Here is a 7,092-nt window from a genome sequence, read left to right as displayed (position 1 = left end):
TGTATGTATAGTTACTGTCGAAGGTAGTCAGTGCATACCATGATATTGGTGTGGACTGGTCGCATGGGCTATACCCATTTGATGTGAGGAGCTTCAGGCCAAGGTGTAATCAATTCAATTATTTAAAAAGTGACTTTTGTTTAGGTTCTCAAATTGCTGACCTAACTTCAAATCAGGTTTTGATTATAAATTAGGTAGTTGTTGACTTGTATGCCTTAGTTTCACTTTGTTATTGCATTATGCAAGATATTAACAAATAAAATATATTCATAAAATAAGTAAAAACAATTAAGTCATTGAACATATCTCTGGTTGTTTATGTTTGAAAACCAGTGCAGGTATTGGAATAATGAATTTGATTTATTATAGCACCAATAACCTATTTAGTTACTTATTTTGGTGAAAATGTGAGGAGTATTTTGCCATTTTTCAAAGTTTTTCAAGTAGAAAAATTATAATTCAATGCAAGCATTTTCTGAAGAAGAATATCATTATCAATATGTAATTACTACTATATCTTTGAAAATTATTTATTTCGTACATGTAGCTCAATAATGAAAAGTTGTACCAGAAAATAATGAATCATAAATGAACTAGAGAAGCACAAGGCTTCATGCACCTGGTTCATTATGAACAAGATGAAAAATCAGAGCATTTTTGTTCATTCAGTTCAGGGCTTAACAAATGATAAAATTAATTAGTTCTTTCCAGGGTCCAAATGATAACAAAAAAACAAAACAAGAACAACAGATTGTTCATCTGTTCTAGATTCTCTTATGTTCTGGCTCATCTTTTTCTTTTTAAACTGTCACTTGACCTTTTCTGAAAATATGGAAATCTTTTTTTCTCTAAGTCCCCTCCTCCCTACCTAAATATACCATGAATATTGTACTATGACAATCACATTCACATATTGAAATTTTTCTAAGATTTTTACAAAAACTGTGGTATTATTTATGTAATAAAGTTTGTTGTGAACAATATGCATGTAATACAGAAATCTCTGCAGCAATCTTCTGCGATCATAACAGAACTGGACAACTTTTCACATTGTATGCAATTAAACAACATCTGGTTTGCATGTTGAATATGGGAATTATTTTATGTTCTGTTTTTATATGTTTGTTTAAAACTTGAAGTGTTTAATTTGTTGGGCCAGATTTCTCACTTGTCACACCATTAGATCAACTTTCCGAAGTCAATATCTGCTTGTAATTCACATTTAGACAGGTGGCACTGTCAAGCCCTGCAGTGGCTTCTTGCATCAACTAATCCCAGTTTATGTTAAAGAATTGACTGGGTAACTGGTATCTGTATCATTTTGAATTGACTGAGTATGTATGAAATTATTAACATTTGTTCTTTTTCAAAGGTCAAAAATTGTTTGTTTATTCCTTACCTCCATTGACCCTAACACAGGGGCATATTCACCCTATCACCAGGGGTTAATATAAGTCTATGTTCCCAATTCAAAATAACATTTTTTCCCCATTTTCAAAAAAATATTCCCAACTGCTCGTAAATAAACCAAATTTTTTGAACTTTTGAGAACAATTGAACAGTACAGATATATATTTCTTCAAAGTCATGGCCGGTTATTATGATCATACATACATGTATATGAATGAATATAAAAGCCATGAATAAGATGGTTTTTCAACATTTTTAAATTTCTAAGATTTACCAAAATTCTGCATAATTTTTCCCTATATATATTTCCCCCTAGAGCCTTCCAAAGGCCTCTTTTTTAACACTTGATGGTTACTTCCCCTCAGAGTTAAAAAAAAGTTATCTGGAACTTTTTGTAATGGGCTTCACATGATAAAATCAAACTGTTTGGATCAGCTCAAATTAGTTTAGAAATTAGAGGTTACAGTTACATAATAAAATATATTTGTAAGTTGTTGACAATATTTTAATACTTACTTTGTAACTAGGTAAACATAGTATTTTCATTAGCTGTTTGTGAAAAATGCAGATTTTTGAATAAAAATAATGATGAACTGTTACAGAAAAGTGAACTCCCTATTCCAAATAATGGGGCTTTGATCTTCTTGATACACACTTGAGCCATTTGCTACTCAACTTTGTGGCTTAGATTAAGCTGTACTCGGTTATTCTGCAATATAAATTTAAATTATCCACTTACAGTGGCTCTAAAAGTTTCAAGTCTTTGTGACTGTTGTAAGAGTGGACATGAGTAGTTTGCAAGTGTCATAATATCTTATTAAACTACCCATAAAATGACAGTGTCTGTTTAAATTAACTGTTGTTGTATGTAATGAATGTGATTCTTAATTAAAAATGTTATGATGCATTAGGGCTATAATAATATAGTAAAAAGGATCTTTATTGATGCAATAAAGATGTGGCATATTAATTTTGGGTACTTTGTTGATTATTGAAGTGGTCATTCTTGACCTTCCTGAGTTTTGTTTGAACTGTTGCGTTACATTACAGTGTTCACTATTGGATGATTAGACATTGGAAAGTATATTCTTAAATTGGTAGTGCTACATTTGTTTGCATCACCGCATTAAGTGCAAAATGTTGTGATTTCTATATTTTCGAGGGACTCCTTTTACCTTTAAAGCATTATAAAGCAACTGCCACACAGCATTCTTTACTTTCGTTTTATCCGATCACAGAAATACTGTTTTACCGAAACCTTTTAACTCTTTTATTTTCCAAAACATTGTTATTCTTATCATCACACCATTTTATTACAGGCTTTTTGACTTTCAGTCTGCTTTTTCATATGTGCATCAGACTTGTTCTCAGCACTTATTTATGAAGAAAACCAAATTAAACTTTTAAAATAAACCATCAGGGCTCATCCGGAACAAAGGGGTACGGCTCATTGAATGTTCACAAAATATGTATTTGATGGTAGAAAACATTTATCCTAAGTCAGAAATGAATTCTAAGTCCATTCCCATTATAGACTATATACTAATATATAGTCTATATATTAGTATATAGTATAATGGGAATGGACTTAGAATTCATTTCTGACTTAGGATAAATGTTTTCTACCATCAAATACATATTTTGTGAACATTCAATGAGCCGTACCCCTTTGATCCGGAAGGGCGATTCAGGCGAAAACTTCGCCGTGTATATTCCAATTTCGCTCTTCCGATTGATCAAAGAGAAGTCAACATCGCCGATAAAATCTTAATTCCAAATAGTAATTACTTAGCGATGTAAAGAGCAGAGATTGTATCCGCCCATATGACGACCGCTAATTATCATTATCCAATCAGAGCGTCGCTTTATACTACCCTTCTACCTGTAAGCGAAGAGATAGACCGCCTACTCTAAACAGTAAATAATGAGAGCATCGGCCCGAAACGGTATAATTGTGTGATAGTTTGCGAGTTTAATACGGGATTTGGCGATAATTATACATTGTTTTTTCCCCGATTATCTAAACACGTGCAATCTTCCCTAATTGATATACACGATGCACTTCGATGGTGGGTTTGTTATGCGAAAATATAATATGATTAAGTATTGGAATAAGCTAATAACTCTAGACAATGATAGTATCGTAAAGAAAGTATATAATAATTTGAAACTAGATGATCAAAATAATTTAACATATAAAAACAGAAATTGGGTATCTCAAATAAAACAAATTTTGAATGAACATGGTTTTGGATACGTTTGGCTGTCACAAAAACTTGATAATACAACACTCCAATTGATAAAACAAAGAATATTTGATAACTATTACCAAAAATGGTATTCTGAAATAAACAACTCGAGCAAATTAAAAACATATGCAATTTTTAAACATGAATTCAAAAGAGAAAAATATCTAGATACTATTAAAGAAAATTACTTAAAAACAGCTTTAGCTAAATTCAGAGTCTCAGCACACCAATTAGCCATAGAAACGGGAAGATACACTAACATACCCCAAATTGAGCGTCTTTGTAAGTCTTGTAACATGCAATCTATTGAAACGGAATACCACTTTTTACTAGTTTGTCCAAAATATAGAACCATTAGAAGTAAATTTTTTAAAAGTTATTATTGTCACTGGCCTTCTTTAAACAAATTTGAAAATATCATGTGTTCATCATCAAAAAATACTTTATATAACTTAGCAAAATTCATTTTTTCTGCAAATAAAATTCGCATTGTTTAAGGCATCATATTTTGATAATATTGTATTGAACATCTTCTCTTTGTCTGTTTGTTAAGCTCTTGTTAATTGTTTACCTCATGTCTTATCCATTGAACATGTATATATGTTTATGTTGTTTATATGCTATAAACATTGTATAATGTTTCAGGCAATAAAATTTGAAATTGGAAAATTGGGTTTTTAACCCGAGTAAAGGCGATGTGCAATGGATTTTTCACGGCTATCACAAAACTGTTAGTCAATTAAAACTGGGATGTACTATAACGGTATCGTATGTTCCAGATTAAAAATAATCAATTTCATTAATGATCAGCGACCGGATTAAAAACTTAATTATAGTTTTGAATGATTTGAGTCTGTTAACATCAAATTTTTACTGTAAAATTGTTATGTCGCTCACGTCATGGCTACAGGGCGAAATGCCCAAACCTAGCAGTAAAACTAAAAGAAAGTTACTGATTCTGATACACAAATGCGAAAATTTAAGAAAACCATTTCGCAAAAATCTTGCGATTGGTATGTTGTAGACAGTGGGGGTGTTTGGCATTGTTCTGTTTTTAGAAATGCCAAATTTGACACAGTTTACGCACATGGGCAAGACATCCCCGCTAAACTACATATCGGTCGTATATCATGTAACGTATATAACAACAAAATTTGTCAAGAAGAGGAGTTCTTATTGTTTCAATATACATATTTGTTTTAATGTCGTAAATATAACGCTCAGATTAAGATTTATCAATTTTGTAAATTTTAAAAAGCATTATTTATAAAGATATTACCGAATTTAACATTTCATGAAAATAAAGGGAGGTAATTAGAAATTAATTTTCTACAATTTCTCAGCCAAATTTTTCAATAAGAAATGAATGTATGTAATTTTAGTGATCAAATATAATGTGCACAAATGTTTGCAGTACATATTTTACATATTCTTTGATGTTTGAAAATTGTTTTATAAGCATAATTATATGCATATAAATCTGACATTACAACATTCTGGACGTTCAAAGAAATTTCTGTTACCAGAACAGATTTTATTAAATTAATAAAATAATTAATCAATATCCAAGGTGACTTCATCTTCTAATAAAAGTGAGGAAAGAAAAAATATGAAATTGATTTTATCATCACATCTTTTCTTACACATCATTATCAACAAATGTACATGAAAATATATAAACACATATTTTGAGAAAGCTTTATAAATAGCTGATCAATAGATATCAAAAATAATTTTTTATATTCATATTTGCAGCTCAAAAACATTTAGATGCTATTGCCAGATCTACTACTAATTAATCTACTTTTAATTAATACTACTATTAATTAATCTACTATTAATTAATTAACTGGAGAAATATTATAAGTGATGTCAATTGTGTTTATATTATATTTAAAGGATGTATAGCCATGCATGTTAATGCATACACATTGGGTTGTCTCCCTTCTCCCTAATTTTCGCAAGGAAGTCACTTCTCCCTAAAATTTCCCCCCAGGATGAGCCCTGACCATTACTATTAAATTTGAACCATAGTGCAATATTTATTTTCTTTGAACTGCAATATATATTTGTATTGTCTGGTAAACTGTTGCTGCCTTATGATGCGTCACAAACTCACAGTACTTACTGTAGATAGTCATACACATCCCTTTGATTTTATACATGCACTGTATTTGTATTTTGTCTTTATTAAAAATTTTCAGAACAGGAATAAGGCTTCTTGAATGTTCAAAATAAAGAAATGATGGTTGAGGGTCCCAAAATAATCTGAGATCTGGACTTTGTTACTGTTCATGATCATATTAAAATATTTCTCATTCTTTAAAAATGTTCACAGTTTATAAACTTTAATTTTTCCCCCCGTACCCCACCCCAAAAAATAAATAAAAATGAAATTTAAAGATTATGACATAAGGTGAACTGCTTTTAATCAAAATACTTATCTTGCCATTCTTTAAAAGAAGCAATGAAAAAATCAAGAAAAATTTAAGTGCTATTTAAAAAGCCGTGCCTCACATGGGGGTATACTACATGTGTATGGTCTCCAGTTATCAATACAAATATGCTTTAATTCGAGGAAGTCTTTCATTAAATCTGACGAGTCAAATGCAAATTTTATACATTCCTTACTTGGGCAAGCTTTGAAAGCTATAATCATTTCCAAGATTTGGAGTGATGAGACACTCTTAAGATAGTGTTTCATAATTTTCTTCCATTCCATAAAAGGAATAAAATATCATGTAAAAATCTATTTGCGTTAGATCTGTGCAAGATTGAGATTACGCAAAATAGTCCTACAGAACCCTATAAATTCTTTCACTTCCTTGACAATATCCGTTCCTTAGTTTCAAGTTTTCCATTTTTGGCATTTCCCAATGGTGAATTATAGAGGAAACGCATGATGTTTTATTAGCCGCACTATTCTAATTTCCATAATAATAGAAAGTGAATAACAGAATTACATGGTTTGGAAAATGTCTTCTTGTATTTTTACGAGTTTATTATCGATTGACTCATTGTTTTTGACAGCTCTATTCCAGTGTAGCTAATGAAAGGCAATTACTTTAGTGAATCAAGTTTAATCTAAGATAAAGCAAAAATAATGGTGGAGGAATCTGGTATCAGCATGCTCCCATCAGAAAAGGTAATTGCTTCAAAGAGTAATTTGTTTAAAGAAGAAAGATCTTAAACTCCCAGGAAAAGAAACAAAATATTATATTTGAAGAATTTTATGAAAGACACACAATATTTTCTTCTACTTTTCTGTCTGGTTTAGATGTATTTAGTGTAGACAAAAGTAAAATAAATTGCCATGTCCATGTTCTTTGCCTTTCTGGTAAAAGCTTGTCTAAATAGGTTATATTGTGCCCTCCATATTATGTTGTGAACATTTAACATTTATGATAAATTTCAGTAGTCCTATTACAGGCTG

This window comes from Ruditapes philippinarum, unplaced genomic scaffold (assembly GCF_026571515.1).
Source record: "Ruditapes philippinarum isolate M1 unplaced genomic scaffold, ASM2657151v2 ctg2155_1_1_1_1, whole genome shotgun sequence".
Taxonomy (NCBI): Eukaryota; Metazoa; Mollusca; class Bivalvia; order Venerida; family Veneridae; genus Ruditapes; species Ruditapes philippinarum.
Note: the sequence above shows the minus strand (reverse complement) of the source record.